At 43.4% G+C, this 18,452-nt stretch overlaps 1 protein-coding gene and 1 long non-coding RNA gene across 10 annotated transcripts in view; one reads left to right on the top strand and one right to left on the bottom strand.

Annotated features, from left to right (window-relative positions):
• RHBDD1 (rhomboid domain containing 1) overlaps window positions 1-18,452 on the top strand; it is a 278,394-nt gene that overhangs the window by 8,306 nt on the left and 251,636 nt on the right. For 4 of the 9 annotated variants that reach the window (XM_029615057.1, XM_029615058.1, XM_029615051.1 and 1 more), the window contains exon 1: window positions 3,795-3,910. The exons of 2 other annotated variants lie outside the window; for them this stretch is intronic. The gene's annotated coding sequence lies outside the window, so the exon portion shown is untranslated. Of the gene's footprint in view, window positions 1-3,794; window positions 3,987-14,711; window positions 14,810-18,452 lie in introns of those variants that run through there. 3 more of the 9 variants (XM_029615055.1, XM_029615053.1, XM_029615054.1) reach the window with 3 other exon arrangements.
• Window positions 642-3,691, bottom strand: LOC115098501. Its single transcript, XR_003858534.1, has 3 exons — window positions 3,451-3,691; window positions 1,348-1,409; window positions 642-1,014 (listed from the first exon to the last, which is right to left on the bottom strand). It is a non-coding gene; the product is annotated as an uncharacterized LOC115098501 (long non-coding RNA).

The raw sequence follows: 18,452 nt of genomic DNA, 5'->3' as shown, positions 1-18,452 counted from the left end.
ATATGCATTGAAAGTGAAGTATCAGGCTTATTTGGTTTGGGGTAGTAACCGCCTTAACAAGCAAGCTACTCCCTGCTTTTTTGTGAATGCAAATCCTTTTTTCCACATTACCTCTTGCCGTTGAAGCTTAGAGCAATGTTGGAGTCGCATTAACCGTGTGTATGTTTATTGAATAAGGGTATTATCTCCAGGTAGTAGCCGTCATTCCCGCGAGCCACCCACTCTTCATTCACATCCTCTGATTTTAAATGCAATTGTAATAAAGTGACCTTTTTAGTGACAATCTGGTCTTGTTCTTTGTCAGGGTAACACCTTTTTATCGCAGTCCTGTCATACTTGGGCAAGAGATTTCCAAAACTGGTATAGAAATCTTTGGCCCAAGGATGCAGAGCCTATGACACCCATGACAGGACTTGCATCCATTGGTGAGAGATTTCCAAGACCAGTGTAGAAATATTTGGCCCAACGATGCAGGGTTTATGACACCCTTGAAATAGGAAACCTCTGGGCAAAAGCTGCTGGGCTGTGACTCTTATCTGCATCGTCATGTCAGAGGTTCCCAGGCTGTCCTGTAAATCCCAGGCTAAAAGAGGAAAGGCCTGTGATCCACTTCCAACCAGAAAAATAAACCACAACACAAGTACAATTTTAAGAGTGTTTACTTGACTTCAAAATAATTGTATAAAATGCAAGATTGCATATACTGTTTGCTATTAAAAGTCTATAAATTCAACGAACAGGTCCATAAACCAGAGAAACATGTGAAGACCTATGCTGACAATCTGGCAAAGTGGACAAAGAGGTCCATCCAAAGGAAGCGTTATCGATGATCTATCATTTTAGCAAATCAATGATGTATCTGCCATGGCATGCTCACAACATTAGGAGGAGAAGATACCAGCATCGGCAGAAGCAAAGTGATCAGGTGGGAGAAGAAACTGGACCAGAAGGGAAAACAGGAGCAAAACCACTATTTCTGCAAACTGCATTGATGATCACTGATGATGCATCCATCTGCAAAAAAAGAAAAACAAAAGTAACAAATGCAGATCAGAAACCTAGAAATTGGCTGTTCAATGCCCACTGTGGAACCAACAAGAATAATAGTGGACAGGAATGTCTGGAGAAAAGGAAACTAAATGCTAGTGGCGGAGCAAGTTGTGGCAGAAGAAGGCATCGAGTGGGAGAAGCATCTGGGATAGAAGGAAGAGCAAAAGTGAAACCACAATTTCAATCAGCAGCAACAGCAACCCAGGTACCTGCAATAAAAAGTAGAGTCAGCAGCATGAGCAGCACACCCTGGTTGACCACAGATGGGCCAGCAAGATATATACAAGTACTATTTACCAAGATCAGCTCCAGCAAGCACAGGGGCGAAAGCATCATTTCTGGCAATGGGCATGAAGAACCTGAAGGGAAAAAAAGGCAGAGAAAAAAAATTAGAATTAGCAGCAATTACCATCAGCATCACAGTGACCTGTAAGAGATTACACAGTTATACAGAGAAAAAAACCTTGTCAATATTTACCAAGCATATGATCACAGCTGAGGAAAGCAGAACAAAGAGCCAGTACCACCATGTAGCCCAAAGAAGACAGTGCAGTGGTGAAACTTTTTATGGCAATTTATGGCAATTCTACAGACCATATCATAGTTGACATCTAGTTGTAACCAAACACCTAGGAAACCAGTGCCACCATTCTAGTTTGCCATTGGCAGAAGACCTTGGCACATGGGGTCACGTAAGTGACCCCATGTGCGGTATATAAAAAGTAGTTGGTTGCACATTGATAGTCCTGCATAGCAGTTGACAGCTAAGATCCACAAGGTGGGCTGTGTTGCTGTTCCCATTGAAAGTGATTCCTGAGGCAGTATGCCCTACTGGTCTGTGATAGTGATTGACAACCTAGCATGGGCCAAGTAGGGTTCAGAGACTGTCATTGGTGGTCCCGCCTAAAAGCTGCCGGCCCTGGCACCGGAGGGTTCGTCCTAAGAGTTTCGCCAGCTGATGTTGGGGACCTACGGGTCAAAGGTCCACACCCACAACACAATCACAGACCAACAATCAATTGCACTCTAAAATTTCATTTAGGAACACAGATAAAAGACAAAAGGATGGAAAACAACTAGACAAAAGACAGCAATTGCAATTGAACCATCACACCACCAACACTAAATCTCCAACTGGCTATGAAAACTGATGGACATCTATGTACCACCAATCACATCACAGGTTTACCTAGTTCATTTCTATCAACCAATAGGGAACATTGAGGCATTTTCAAACTTAGCACTGGTTTTTACGGGCAGTTTTATCACAGTTTTCTGCATTTCAATTTTAACTCCAATTTTGGCACACTTTATGGACTTACTGTGGGTTTTAGCACTGGTTTGATTTGCATACTGTTAAGTTTACTGCATCATACGGGGCCGTGTGTTTTTAACACATGCGGTAAGAAAAATTGGTGCTGAAATTTTACGTTGGTTTTTGCACGGATTTTATTACATCAGTCCTATAAAATCTCAAACCACTTGTGTCTGGTAGTGGAGGGTGTGCGTGTTACTGTTACTTAAATGATACCAGATCTTGATTTTTTTTTTTTTTTGTATGGTAAGATGTACAGGGAAATATCCTGCTCTGCCTTCGTTGTTGGGAGGATGTGTGCATATGTGCATGGCGGAGGGGGAGGGGCGGTTTGCTGTGGTTGCAGAGTACAGTATTTATTTACAGAGCTGGAGGTAGAGGATTTATATTGTGTTTGTCTTACACATTCAGTGATAAGAATGAGCCTCACTCTTACGCCTGGGTATGTTGGGCATGATCTTATTCTCTCAAATCCACTATAGTGCTCTGCTTAATATACTTGCATTGTGCCAGTTTCTTTCTTAAGCTTGCCCGGTGTACTATATACAGGCAACATATTGAGGTGAACTTGGAAGTTCTTTTTAATAAGGGAAGTAGTGCCCAAACAATTAAGCCTGTTTCTGTATCTTTAGGCTACATTTTCTTGGTCTCTGTTTCATCTCTTGGTACTTAATGATCTCTCTCACCATACATAATATGAATAGTTGCTTAGTACTGACACTTCTATTAGTAATACTGTTTTTGTCATTTTCTACTTTATCACTATGTCTGATTGTTTAACGTCAAGCCTTATATTGGTTGGTCTTGGAATGGATAATTATACTCTATGATTACACAAGAATTGTATATAACTAACTGTAAGAAACTGGGAGGGGGCAGCAGAGCTTGGCTGATTTGCTTGCTCCCCTCCCCAACCAATAAGGTATTTTGCTGCCCCTGCTCATAGCAAATTTCTGTGGGTGACTTAGTGGTTACATGAATTTAATTGTAAGCAGTTGTAAAGCAAATAGGTACTGACTAGCATGCTATTCAGTTGTTTACAGCTATACCTATAGATTGTCCAAAATAACATTAAAATACAATACTTTGAGGAAACCAGCATATAGCGCTCCATCCATCAGGCTCCACAAGTTTTTGAAAATGCGGTGTAGCTTTGTAGAACTAGTAATGACATAAAAGTAATATCCATCACAAAATATCATGTTCTTTCTCGCAGTGCTTAAATACTACGCAGAAGGTAGCATGGGGGCACTGAATTATATTGCTGTTTTAAATAAAATCAGGAAAACCATCCTAAGTCTAAGGTGCTGTCTGAGAAGCGGAAGAGACTTGCCTTTCTTCCTTCAAAACTCGGAATAGTGAAATCTTGAAAAGTAGGAGTCCGGATTCAGCTGATCTGGGAACCACCTTATAGCATTTAATAGACAGACTTAGCAGGATGATCCATTATCCACGTTTTACTTTTAACAGGAAGCCGAAAACGAAAGTAAATACGGAAGCACTGCTACTGAAACTATGTAAGGGCTGTATTTTGTTTACGCTGAAGTAAGTAATGGCAAAATAATAGCATTGCTGTAACTTCCTTGGGGCACATGAATCCCTAGTTGATCTCCATGTTCAGGTACAGCAGAGAAATATATGGTATAGGCTTGGAAGGCGACAACAGGCTATTTATTGAGATATATATACTGTAGCGATATAAACATTTGCCATAACGTTAGTTTTCTGGAACAACACAATTAACTGAGATATGTAAACCAGTATATGTCTGTATCAGGCTCAACTCAGGTCATTCACTGTCCCAGATGCAGAAACCTGGACCACTTTCCCTGGATTAGATTCGCTGTATTCATGCAGCGAATTCCCTTTTTAAGCTTTTGGCTTATAAAGGCTGTTGTTTGTAGTGTTCTTTGCAGTTGGCTTCAGAAATAGATGTATGCAGCGCTATTATACAATGGTGATGCCTATCGAGGCATCCCTGGCCCAAAGAGCTTAGAATAGAATATAAGTGGATACGTGAGGCAACTGGAGATAAAATTACTTTCCCAAGGTCACAAAGACTGCCACGGTAAGTAGGAGAAGCTGGATTTGAGTCCTTTTTTTCTCTCAGTGCATTGCTCTTACCAGTAGGCTACTCTTTCTTCCTCAGGAACAGCACACCTTGGTTATCCTCTTAGCATTTCCAGTGGTAAATGGTGAATAGTGCTGAAGATATGTGTCCTGTCATATTATCTCTGGTCTTTGCTGTAAGCTGTTACTGGGCTGGAACTGGACCTGATTAGTTGGCTAAGGGCCTTTGATAGCATGTCTGTTTAGCATGTGGATAAAATATTCCCTATGAATGTGGATGCACAAATTCAGAATCCCAGTTTTTTTCAGAATATGAGTTGCACCAAAACATACTGAATAAATGAACTCTCCCATGGCCTTGATTCCCAAGTGTTATGCCTTTGTGAACAGATGGCACTTAAAATTTAAAAAAAAAAAAAATCTTGCTTGGTTGTTATGGAATTTTAGTTTAAAGTTTTAACCTCTTCCTTGGTAATAATAAAGAGCTCAAAGTGGTTTACAAATATGTAAACACAGAATATAAAAACAAGTTACACTAACATAATATTAGATTCATCACAACTTTTCAAACTCAGGCTTTAAATTAACTATGGCTATAAATGTTGGAAACTTAACCTCTCTTGTAGGATGTTCTAAAGCAAGAAGTCTTAATATTAGGCTTCAAAGACTAGACCAAGAGTAGTATCGGAAAATATTACTCCTCTGAGTGGGTGGTGGATACACGGAACAGCCTTTGGAGGAAATAGTGAAAGCAGTAAAAGTAGCACTATTTAAGAGAGAGATGCAAGGAAGTGCCTTGACACAGCGCATAGTTTAACCCTCAGTTGTGTGCATGTTTTTTGTGCACAAACATTACTGCTGATGCCAATGTGTGTTTAAATTGGCGCCCTCACATGGATATTCCATGCTAATGATGGCATTATCTATTATTCCCTCCCCCAACCTCCTCAAATGCAGAGAAGTGTGCTAGCACTGGAAACTTAACTCGTAGTCCAGGGCTAATGTTAGTCTACCAGCGGACGCTGTAGTTCTGGCATTGGGACCTTTTAGTCTGTATTTTGTGCGCAGAAGCCAGAAAATGTGTGCATAGGAAAAGCTTAACACACAGCAGTACATAACACTGGTCTACATTTGAAAAAAAGGTTTTCTGCTGACCTAATTATTTTTGCTGATTTTACCCAAATGAAAGGTGCTGATTCCAAATATGCAGGACGTCAAATTTTTTCATAAATGAGAAATGTTTGATTAAAGATTATAAAGTCGAATATCAAGGTTAATAAGAAGCACGTAATATCTTTGTTTCATGTAAAAAACGAGTCTATCATCAAACCAAGGCCTGGATTTATCAAAATGCACTAAATATCGCATGCGATAGGAAAGGGGGCGTGTTTTATGGTAATAGGCAGTTTATCACAATTTGCGCTAATACCTATGCAAAGCACCGGAGGGAGGAAGGGAGAGAGAGACTAGCCATAATGCCCTCATCCTAGGTAGGTATTTATATCTCTATAGGAGGCCCACCTATCCTGTTTCCCTGAAAATAAGACAGTGTCTTATATTCATTTTTGCTACCAAAGATGCACTAGGCCTTATTTTCAGGGGATGTCTAATAGAGCTGCTGGCTGCCCCTGCATCAGCCATGTCCCACCAGTGTGCTGTCAGAGAGAGGTAAGAGTGTGCAGCATTCATGGTAGTCAGCTTGGGCTGACTCTGCTGCTTTTGAACCTCTGCACACTGCTTGGAAGGGGTCCCCCGACTGGTACTGCCACCATCCCCAGATGTCAGTAATCTTGCTGCCACTGTCACTGCTGCCACATGGCTATTGGGGAGGCGCCGATTGCTGCTACTGACACTGAAGCCCATTCTGCTGCCTCCTCTGTGCAGGCCCCGTGGGCTTCCACTTACTCCATGCTGATCTCGTACATTGTGAGATCCGCATAGAGAAAGTGCTATTCTTGCACCATTCCCAAAGATTACATGTGCCAATCACTAAAAAGTAATTTATTTTTTTTTACCTTTGCTGGCTGATGTTAGTTTTCTAATCGGTTGGTCACAGGCTTTTTTTTTTCCACCTTCCCTTTCTTAATTTTTTGCCAATTCCTTTTATATTGTCCTTTTTTCTTCCGTATTTCTTTTCTCTCCATCTTCTTCCCTCAAACACAGTCAGGTTCTCATTCTCACATGCATTTCTCTCTCTCACACACACACAGGCTCTCACTGTCACATGCTGTCTCTCATACAATCATTCATACACAGTCTCTCACTGGCACATGCTGTCTGACTCTCTTACACACAGGCTCTCTCACTCCCACATGCTGTCTTGCTCAAGCATAGGCTCTCACTGTCACATGCTGTCTCTCTCACACACACAGAGGCTCTCACATGCTGCCTCTGCAAACATTCAGATCCTCACTCCCACACACAATCTCTCAACTCATCTCATACACACACGCACACACCCTCTACAGACCCTCAGCCTCTCTCTCACCTCTGGGCCTCCTCTTCACGGGTTGCCGCAGGATGGGCTCTGCAGTGGCCCTGAACTTCTCGGGCTGCGGCAGCCTTGCTACCGGGCCTCTTCCTCTTCCTCTTCTTGGGCCGCTGCGACCTGGGATTCGCAGCAGCCCGCGGCGGCTCCTCTTCTGCACGCGCTGATGTTCTTCCTCCTTCCTGCCTTCGCGGTTCCGGCAATGCGCAATCTTTTTCTTCGGGCAAGGAGACTCAGCGGCCGCATGAGCCTCCTTGCGCCCGGGGGCATTGGCTCCCCTCGGGATACCACTGCTCGCGTCTGCCCCTAATGCTTTGGAAACTTTATTAAAAAAAAAATTGACGTCACAGGATTGACCGGCCCACCGGGGGAAGCCCGATCCCCCGATAGGTCAATCCGCCCCTGTTTACAAGGGATGGCTTACTTTCGGGGGAGGTCTTATAGTTAGGAATTCAGCAAAATCTCTACTAGGTCTTATTTTTGGGGGATGTCTTATTTTCGGGGAAACACGGTAGTAACTTGAGGTGAGGTTTAGGTATTAGTGTAGGGGTTAGGGGCCACTTTGACATTCAAAATGAGACGTACGAACAGAACAGTGCTCTCTTGTGAAGATTTGATGACCTTTGGAGTGAGGAAACTCACCCAAAGATGAGATTTGTGCAATGTTCTCTCAGCCTCTCTCTCTCGCCCCCTTCCCCACCCGCCTCGTGTTGTAGAAGGGCCCTGACAGCTAAGCTGGCTCAAAAACGGCATCTGCGAAAAAAATAAAAAAAAATCGCAAAGTGTGATAAAGCTCTATCGCATGGATTAATGCTAATGAAAAAGATGTAGTTAAAATATGCGTTAAAGCCGTGCGATACGGCTTCACAAAATTGTTAACCCAGCCCACTCGGTCACAAATCACGCCCCAAACTCCTCCCTTTTTTCTGGATTTGCATCGCACCATGCGTTATGCTGCTTTCGCAGGCGTTAAAGGTGTTTTCGCATGCGTTAAGGGGGCTTAATGCATGCGAAAACACCTCATAGCAATTTGATAAATGACCCTGCAAGAGAGCAATAGTTGTGTACATTTTAATTGTTAGGGAGAAATTTTCTCTTTTGGATGCTCTGGAATAGTTATGATCAGGGTTGTCACGCTGTAAACACCAGCAGTAGTCTGCCATCATGTTTGTGTTCCATCTGCCTTGATAGCTATGTTTCATGGACTTGATGTCTTGGTGGAAGCGTTCTCCTTGTTCTTCACTCATAGCTCCAAGATTTGAGGGGAAGTAGTTCAGGTGGCTATCAAGGAAATGCAATTTGACACCCATGTTTGCTCCCAGTCTTTGAAAAGCAATCAACAAATTTTGAACTAAAAGGTTATAATTTTCGGCCCTGAAGTTGCCAAGAAAGTCTGTAATCACGTCAGAAAATATCAGCATATCTAAATAATAATGTTACGTTATTTCTATAAGAGTTTATGAGAAGACAGCGTTTTGCGGAAAAACTGGACATGACTGGAGGAAACGGATGTTATTTTTTGATTCAGCACACTAAAATACATAAAGATCACTTGTTATCTTGTAGTCAGCAAAATTGATGTAGACCAGTGTAATTTATGTGTATAACTCATATTTTATGTGTAGAAAACCTTAAAACATATGTATACAAATGTTTTCAGCATATATGGTTTATGCACACAAAAAATGCTTTCTGTACAGAAAGCATTTTTTGCACAAAGGTCATATTTTATGCATGAAAACATGACTTGTACATATAAAACGTTTTCTGCAAATAAAATGTTATGCAAACAAAAATGTTTTCAGTGCAGAAAGCATTTTTTGTGTGCATAATTCATATTTTATGCATGGAAAACATGCTTTTTGTGCACAAAGTATGTTTTGTGTACATTTTTTAACTCCCGATGCATTAGCATACCATTAGCTTACTGCATCAGGAGTTAATAGAAAATTAGCTTGTACGTTAAACTGTTCACTGATCTGGGGAAAGTGCTGGAAGGCCCTTGACTTCGTTTCCAGGCTGAGGCTTCGTTCCATGGTTTGCAGTAGCTCTCCCGTATCATTGGATGGTGACTGGGAGCATAAAATTCAGTTGACAGCGGCACACTATGGGGAGAGTGCTGGAAGGCCCCTGATGTCTGTTCTAAGCTTATGCTCCAGCCTATGGTTTTCTGAAGCCTTCCCATATTGTCAGAGGGCGACTGGGAGTATAAAATCCAGCTAACAGTTGTATTCTTCATGGAGAATATTGGAAGGCCCCCAAAATTGGGTCCAAGTTGAGACTCCTTTCCATGGTTTGGTGTAGCCCTCCTGTGTCAACTCATCGGATAAAATCCAGCTGACAGTGGAGCACTTAAGCCATATACCAAAGTGGTGTACCCCTGGGTCTGATTTGGTGATTTTGAATCCTCTTGCTATATTTCTGAAGTCTCCAGTATATTATGGGTAAGAAAAGAAATGGTATTTTATGCATTTTCTCATCCGAGTCAACACTGCTGCTCTCACCTTCCCAGTCTATGCTAGAGGCTTTTTTATATCACCAGGGTTCTACAGAAATGCAGGAAATTGGAGTTTGTGGTTCCGTTCATAGTGCCACAGATGTCTCTCTCAGCCCTGAAGGCCCAATGCCCTTGCATGTAGATTCTGTGATGAAGATTGGAACTGAGATTGGAATTGAATTGATTAATGTATCCATTCCTCCTTCCATGCAAGATGGGCAGTTTCCATCAGGTGGGGATTTTTTGTCATCTCGCAGGGGGTTAGGAGCAATCAGTTCTGAACCACTAGAGAAACCTGCTGTTATAAAAATTGAAGTATTAATGTCAGCCATTTCCAACTTGGAAAAATCTGTTTTTTCCAGAATTGACTCTGTTTTAGAGTCTTTAGGGGGATTATCTTCTAGAATTGATGAATATTCACAACTTATTAAGGAGCAGGGTGAAAAAATTAATGATGTTAAAGATGTGTTCATCCTTGCATGAATGTAATGTTTCCTTGATTAAGGATAATGAGCTTCATCAAAAATTAGAAAATATGGGGAACTATTTTAAAAGGTTCAAATCCCCCCCCCCCAATGGAAATATAAAGAAAGTTTTACCTGGATTTATTTGAAAGTTTCTAAAGAAGCTAGTCCCTCTATTTCCCAAGTATATTATTTACCTGAATGTAAGGCTGCTGCTTCTGCTTCAGATGTGGGTAAGGCTGTAATTTCTTTTGACAATTTTGATCTTATAGGCATTTTTAGAGCATCACTCTTTGTTATATTTGCCCAAGAAGCAATGGGCACTGAGGTTATTTTTTTGTTTTAGAGATAAATCTTTCATAGTCACTGGATTTTATTATTCCCAGATGTTGTCAAAGAAACACAGCAAAAATGGAAATTGTTCCTGTTAAAAAGAACAGAGGGAACGCCCTCTGGGATTTGATTTGACTTTGCTAACTAAAGATGATGATCATCTGTGTCATTTGGCCTTGATGGCATGGATATTGAGGGTGCGCTAATCTCATCACAGCTATTATCCAAGGAAGTTGAGGATATTGTAATCGCTGCCAGGAAGCCTTGAACCAGAAGAGCTTATAGTTTTAAATGGAAAAGATTTTCATTTTAGTGTCGAGCAAGCTCCCTGGACTTGTTGCCTGCTAGCCAAAGGAGTTGCTTTGGTACTTATTCTCCTACTACTCCTCAGGTCTCAGTACATCATCGGTCAGAGTGTATCTCTGTGCCATTGTGGTTTACCACATTCAAGTGGATAGCAAACTGATATCCTTACATTCTTTAGTGTCAAAATTCATGCAAAGCTTATGAGACTCCCAGTTATCAAACCACTGATGCCATGGGATCTCAGTGTTGTATTGATACAATTCATGAAGCCGATTTATGAACCATTAGAGTCAGCATCCTTAAAAATTCCTGACTTGGAAAGTAGTGTTCCCCATCACGATTATGTCGGCTAGAAGAGTCAGTGAGCTTCAGGCATTGGTTCATTATGCACCATACATGCGGTTTTACCTTAACAGAGTTGTGCTTTACACTCACCCCAAGTTTCTGCCAAAAGTAGTTTCAGCTTTTCATCTTAATCAAGCCATAGTGTGAATGAGATCTTGGAAAAAAATGTGGCAAACATTAATGGGCGAAGGCCCTACACTCAATGGATTGCAAAAGAGCCTTGGCTTATTATCTGGAGAACTAAACCACATCACTAGGCTTCCCAACTTTTCGTCCCTTATGATCCTAATAGATTGGGAATAGTGGTTACTTAAATGCACATTGTGCTACTGGCTAGCAGATTGTATCATGCATTGCTATGCTCTGGCTGACCTCCAGATCACAGACTCTGTCAAGGCTCAAAGGAGAGCTGTGGCTACCTCAGTGGCTCACCTAAAAGCCATGCCCACTGAAGACATTTGCAAAGCTGCAGCCTGGTTGTTAGTTCACACCTTTACATCCCATTACTGTCTAGACAATCTCTCAAGAAGCAACAATAACTTTGGGCAAGCAGTTTTGTGAGCCTGTTCACCCAGAAGTCCACTCTCTGAGTTGCTTTTTCAGTAAGTGCTTTTCTGTAGCCTTCAGCTTGTGGGACTCACCACACATCATGACTAATTCAGCCGTGCTTGTCGACAGAGAAAGCAAATTTACTTACCATAAACAGGATTCTCAGTAGACAACAGGATGAATTAACTATTCATATAATGCCTGCTAAAGCTAAGCTCTACAATCAATTGAGGGGCTCACGAGGCAGCACCCATACGGGAACTTCCGTGCAAGCCTAGCAGAGCAAAAGCTCTATGAGCTAGGAGAGAAGGGTTCGTTCAGCACCATTAGATGACATCGCCCACTTGTCATGGCTAATTCATCCTGCTGTCTATGGAGACCCCTGTTTATGGTAAGCAAACTTGCTTTATGCTTTCTTTATCCCATACTTTTAGTATTTGCAGTAAAGTATGTTATAAAAAGAAATGTTATTCTATGATGCAAGCATAAGCGCTTACTAAAATTATGCTTGAAAATCTATAGCCATTCTAAAGAATTGTTGATAAGGTCAATGTGATCCTTGCTCCCCTCTTGCCTCAGAACCCATATCTGACTTTTAAATAGTTGTAGTTCTGAGACAGTGTATATGTGACAAGTCACTGCCTATATCCTGTTCTGGACCACTGATGTATAGTTACAAAACAGCTGCACAGCCAGACAAACTTACATGCAACATTTTTATTCCATCTCAGATCTGTCAATTCACAGCTAACAACATGGTTTTATTTCCATAAAGTTCCAGGTATTACAGGCATATATATCAGCCATTAACATACAAGCTCGCATAAACCTTGTGACAACCCCTAAAACTCCCTACTGAGCTGTATCCTGTCATATGACTGAGCTCCCCAACCCCCTGCAAGCTCTCTAGTTTCCTATCAGAGATACTCGCCACCTGGAATGGTCAATCACAGTCCTTTTCCTGCTGGCTCTTCTCTCTGGCAGGCCCTGCACTTGACATTTCCCTCTCCCTCTAAGAGATATTCTGATTAGTGTTGCTAACTTTCACCTGAAGAAATTCACAAAATCCACTGCAAAAGTTCTTCACATTAGTTAAAAAGTGGCTAGAACCATGAAGCTATGTATAGCTGTGAACTTTTGAATTCTTAGAAGAGAGTGCGTGTATGTGTGTCACACTGAACACTATTTCTCTGACACGCACTCTGAGATGCATATACTCAGACACACACACTCTTGCTCTCTCTGCAATAAACACATACTGCCTTGCTAAATGAACTGCTGCTGATTGCTCAGCAAATGCCCCCTCCTCCCTCAAGGCTGACTATCCAGTAGCACTGGGGTATCATGTAAAGTTCTTTTATTTGCTGCTATTCCTTCCCCCTCCAGAACACTCACTGGCTTTACAAGCTCAGCCTAGCCTGCTCACACAGAAGCCTTCCATAGCAGAGACATTCCCCACCTGCCTTCCTGTTACTAGAGTTTGCCTTCCAGGGACAATATGGACCACCATCAAACATGCGTCATGTACCTGTATTTGACTTAGTATCATTTTGTGGGGTCTTTTTTTCTTAATCTTTTATTTTAATCATTCGGTATATTACTTTGACAACACATGTAAAATTGCCATGCCAATAAAGTTATCTGAACCTGAATCTGTTCTCTGCCCCTGGTGTTTTCCCATTGGCTGTATTCTGCAGTCTGATGACCCTAGGGTCCTGCCCTCATGGGATTGGTCCGTAGAATTGAAAGTCAACAGAAAGGGACAGGGCAGTGATTAAAAAAATATATACTTTCCTTCTTCAAGTCTGCTCTATCAGTAGAGAATCCTATGGAGATTTTAGAAATGTGACAAAGTCGCTAGATCTGTAACTAAATTTATCAAAAATAGTAAACTAGCTCCTTGTCGCATTCACATTTATAAAATCTCCATTGGGTTGAAAAAGTCACCAAATCTGGCATCAAAATCACTAGATTCGCAACATTAATCCTGTTATGTCTAAGTATCACCTTAATTATTCTCATCTGACTTTCCCAATCAGCTTCTTCTGCTGTTAATATATTCTTCCAGTCTGGTTTTGTGGGTCAAACACCTGGGAGCTACCTCTCCCTTCAGCTCCCCACTTCTTGTCTTCCTTATAACCATGACTTCCAGTTTAACTTGGAACTACAACTCCCAATGGTGCCAGTTTCTCATTTCCATAACTTCCATGATATCACAAACTCCTCTGTACCTCCAGCTGGTTACTTTCTTCCTATCCTGGCTGCTCCTGACTGTCAGGCTGCTACAGAACGGTGCGCTTGGCTGAGCGCACCATTTAGCCTCCGTTTGGCCATGCGTTTTAGAGGCGCTATTATTACCCCTTATACTTTAAGGCCAAACCCCCCCCCCCCCCCCCCCCCCCCGAAACTAATAGCGCTCATCACATGCAAATGCATGTTGATGAGCCTATTAGTTATTACCCCGGAATACTGAAAGTAACGCCTGCCCAAGGGTAGGCATTAACATTAGAAAGCACCAGGAAAAGTGTATAGAAAAGCAGAAAAAAATTGCATTTCTGTACACCCTCCGACTTAATATCATAGCGATATTAAATCGGAGGCACCAAAAATAAAAAAAAAAATCCCCCCCAAAAAAATCTGCCTGCCGGTCAGTGGGTTTGAAAATGAATGCTCAATTTTGCTGGCGTCCGTTTTCCGAATCCATGGCGGGTTCGAAAACCGATGCCAGTAAAATTAAGCTTCTGTTATCAGACCTGCTGACAGCCACCGCCTCCTTATTAACGAGTGGCCTAATTTGAATAGAGAATCGCGCGCCCAGGAGAGGTGCCTGGGCGCACAGTCAACCCGGAGCGCCAGTTCTCCTGCACATTTTATTGAATCGGCCTGTGTGTGAGGAGATGGCTTCATTGCCATATGGTAGGTCATGCTTACAGGAATACTGGATGGGTTAGGGAGATATTGGATAGGAGAGAAAGAAGGGTAGGGGACAGTATATTCATGATGGTGCATATTTAAAATATCTCTGAAGTGATTTGAATTGATGAAGTCTATATTTTATGTTCTGGAGGGGTCATATTGTTGAGGGAATGTTACTGAAGTACTCTTCATGACAAATTTCTGTGGACTTTGCTGGTTTAACAAGAGTAATTGTGTGTGCACAGTATATACTCCACAAGGCAGAAATGAATCCAGAGTATTTAACATATATCATAGGCATTTGCCAATGAATTTCTATTATTTAACTTCATTTTTTTTATTTCGTTATTCCCTTTTCAGAAGAACTAGTCACATACAAAATCCCTAAAGTAAGATAAGACAAGATAAATGTGACCACCAGAAAATATGTTGCATACATATGGCTCACTATGTCCTTAAATTACACAGCAATAAAGGTTAGCAAATGTATATATATATATTTTGGATTTTTAAGGTAACAGCTAAAGAAATGCATTAAGTTAGTCCAATAAAAAGGTATCACCTTTTGAATAGTTTTTTTGTTTTAATTTTTTCACTTGTATGCACAGAAACAGAGGTTAATGTAACATGTGACTACCAAACTATAGAAATAAAGGTCAAAAAAAGTTGTAGGTGGTACCTTGTTGGACTAACAATGTATTTCTGACCAGCTTTTGAGAGCTATGCATCTTTCATCAGGCCAAAGCAAATGAGCAGGTTAATGGAAAGGAGGATGCTGCCCAAACAGACAAGTAAATTCAGAAACGTATCAATTTAGTTTTGCCTTTAAGTCATTGGCTATTTTAGTGTGCAGTGTTCTATTCCAGCAGGGCTCCCTGGTTCCTTATCCTGATTTTTTCCAGTGTCTCAGCTGGTTACTTTGGATTCCATTTTTAAATAAAGATAGCCAAAATTAGGCAACCACTTGGCTCATATTTCCCAGGTTGCATTAGGGTTGTGAACCAAGAAGTGTATTTTTCCCATCACTAGCAGGGCTGAATTAGCCATGCTGTCATGGGAACTGTCAATCAGGCCCGGGAGGTGGAGCTTCCAAAGCGATGTCAGAGCTTTGCGCTGAGACTACGCGTGGTTTCCCATGCTCAGATCAGCTCTCCTCAGTCTGTTTTATCCGCGCGCGCGATTGCACGCGGAGCTCCAGACTTCCTCAGTTTGTCAAAAAATCTATATAAATAAAAATGTTAAATAGTTTGTACCAAATCGCTAATCTCAGCAACCACTTAACCGATTGCGTTCAAATTTGGACACAAGTTTCACCTCACATACGGCAAGGATCTTCTACACTTACATTACATATATGTCACACCGGGGGCTGGTAAAAAAGTTTTAAAATTTGATTCCACAAAACAGCGACATCTGGTGGACGTAAGCGGAAGCACTTACACCTTGCACAAATGCTCACACCCCACACACACGTGACCAATGTTTGTGATTCACACATCCTCCGAGCAGACACAAATCAACCCTCCTCACACCCCCCTGCACACATGCCAATTGTACTTATTTCACACACCCTCAAAAAACACACAAAAACCCACTAAATACCAGCATGCTACACCGGGAGGCCACTCACATGCCACATGTTGTCAATTCCACACCCTACGAACTCACACACAAACACCCTCCTCACACCCCTCACGCACATGACTTTTCTACTTACTGCCCTCAACCTCCGAACGCACGGAAAACTGCAGAATAATTCGGGCTGCTCCAGCCGGTGGGGGGGGGGGGGGGGGCAACACCGCTCCGGGACACATCGCATACACTATGGCTGTCGGCTGCCAGCAATCAAAATGGCGCCGACGGCTCTTTCCCTTACTAGGACACTTGGGAACGCCAATAGCGGCAGTAGCCCATGTGACATAGTAAGGGCGAGGGCCCGTCGATGCCATTTTCTGAACTGGCAACAGGCACACCTTCGCCCTTACTATCTGACCGAGATGACCGCTCCCATTGCTCCACCTCGAGGGCCCGGCGCCAATACTTCCATGCCGGAACGAACGCCCGCTTCACCGACTACCATTTTTGAAAGGTATCGTCGGGCCTGCAGGGGGGGGGGGCGTGGGGATGTTCTTGTGTCCATGTTCGGGGGGAGGGGGGCCAGGGGGCAGTTCCGAGATTCTGCAACTCTTGTAGGTTAGTCTATTTTGCCAGCCTGGGGGGGGAGGCTTATATAAACACAACGTTTCTGTGGGGATTACTTTGGGGTGCAAAGGGGGAAGGCACACACAAACACATACACAAAATGTGCACCATCTCCGAAAGGTTACAAAACAGCCCTCACCAGGTGGGGAGTCACTGAGGTGACAGTGAGGGGGAGGGAGAATGAGGAGGGAGGTAACTGTCAGGGGAGGAAGAATGAGGGGAGAGGTGAGTGTGAGGGGACAGAGTTGGAGTGGGGACAGGGGAGGGAAGGGGGGGGGGGGAGAAATGACCAAGGGGGAAGAGGATGAGTGACTGAGCTAAATGAGCAAGGGGAAGGGGCAGGGAGGGCAAAGAATCTGACTCAGCCTCTGCAACGCGTGGCAGGGGTCCGCTAGTAAATAAATAAAAAGACTTTGAAGGACAGGAAGGACCCTCGTCCCTTAGGCTTTAAACCTTGCGCCTGTGGTAAGGTAATGTCCTGGATGGATGGACACGACAGGTGCTATCAGTGTCTGGGCCCAGACCACCCGATAGCCACCTGCTCCCACTGTGGAAAAATATCTCCACGGGCGCGTCGGCAGCGAGTCAACAAGATTGAGACCCTCAAACTAGGCTGGGGTAGATCGTTTGCCCCCCTCCGAGGCGCGATCATCGCCAGGACTGGCCTCAACAGCGCTGCCTCAGCAGTGTCGAGCGGCCTCTGTTGAGCCTTCTACCTCCAGGCCTGGAGGCCATACCAGACAGAACACTCGTCCGAAGACGTCCAGAGGCAGGGACCGTACTCGGGACCGAGAACGGAGTCAAAGGGAGTTGTCCGCGTTGACGAAGCGGCCGTCAATTGAGCCCGGGGCTCAAAGGCCTTCAACGCAGAATGCCACGGCGCAGGCCGTGTTTACCCACTCGATCGACGCACCACAGACAATGCCGTCTGTACCATTGTGTCCACCGGCGCATGTGTCAACGGGTGAGTCGACGCCGACGCATCAATCGATGCAAACTGCATTAATGCAGTCGACGCATCTCACTGCCTCGATGCATAGATGCACAAACAGGCCTACTGAGTCGGCCTCAAAAAAGACCACGACGCAATCGGCGCTGGTAACGACGCACACCATTGCTTCTGCAACACCACAGCCACAAGTACCTTAAGTGGCCTCTAAGACGAGGAAGAAGGCTAGGGATCGACATTCTAATGCCCCTCAACCTCGGAAGAGACATCACACTTCCCATGGAGAGGTATTTCGGTCCTTAGATTTCTCACTGGACTCCAGCAAGACCTAGTTCCGGTGCCAACTCCGGTTTCTTTCTCCTCATCTCTCAAGGTCTACTCCGACATATCGTCGATCTCAAAAACCCGCTCTAGCGGAAACGGTTTACAAGAACTACTTTCAAAGAAACGGAAGGCATTGGACTCCCCTCTCTCCCGGGATACTAATACACCCCTTCCGAACTCTGATATACTATTAGCGGCATTGCCGCACCATGGCACAACACACTGACCGGTCACGCCTCCTCAGACACAGGAGGCGTTTTCCACTTTACCGCTCTGGCGGGGTTTTTTGAAATCATGCAAGTCACCTACAAGTTGCTGGTCAGTTCTCCAAGTACAGCACCATCGTCTCCACAACGATCGGTGCAGGCCTCACCAACGCCTTCACAACCAACTCCGGTTAATGTTCCCATCCCCATTACAGTACCGATACCTCAGGATTTTCCTTCCCATCCCACATCACCTACGGGTCACACAACTCCCGACGGGATATCCCTCGGAGCCAGAAGAGCAACCTGCTGAACTGTACTCTCTGCCCGAGGACCTTACTTATCCAAAATTCTTGGAAAAAATGGGAAAGGTACTCAATCTCAATATACAAAAGATACTAGACCCTAGAGCTGACACCCTAGGATTGCTCAAAATCT

The sequence above is a fragment of the Rhinatrema bivittatum genome, chromosome 9 (genome assembly GCF_901001135.1).
Source record: "Rhinatrema bivittatum chromosome 9, aRhiBiv1.1, whole genome shotgun sequence".
In the NCBI taxonomy this organism is placed as follows: domain Eukaryota; kingdom Metazoa; phylum Chordata; class Amphibia; order Gymnophiona; family Rhinatrematidae; genus Rhinatrema; species Rhinatrema bivittatum.
Note: the sequence above shows the minus strand (reverse complement) of the source record. Positions and strands in the feature narration are given on the sequence as shown.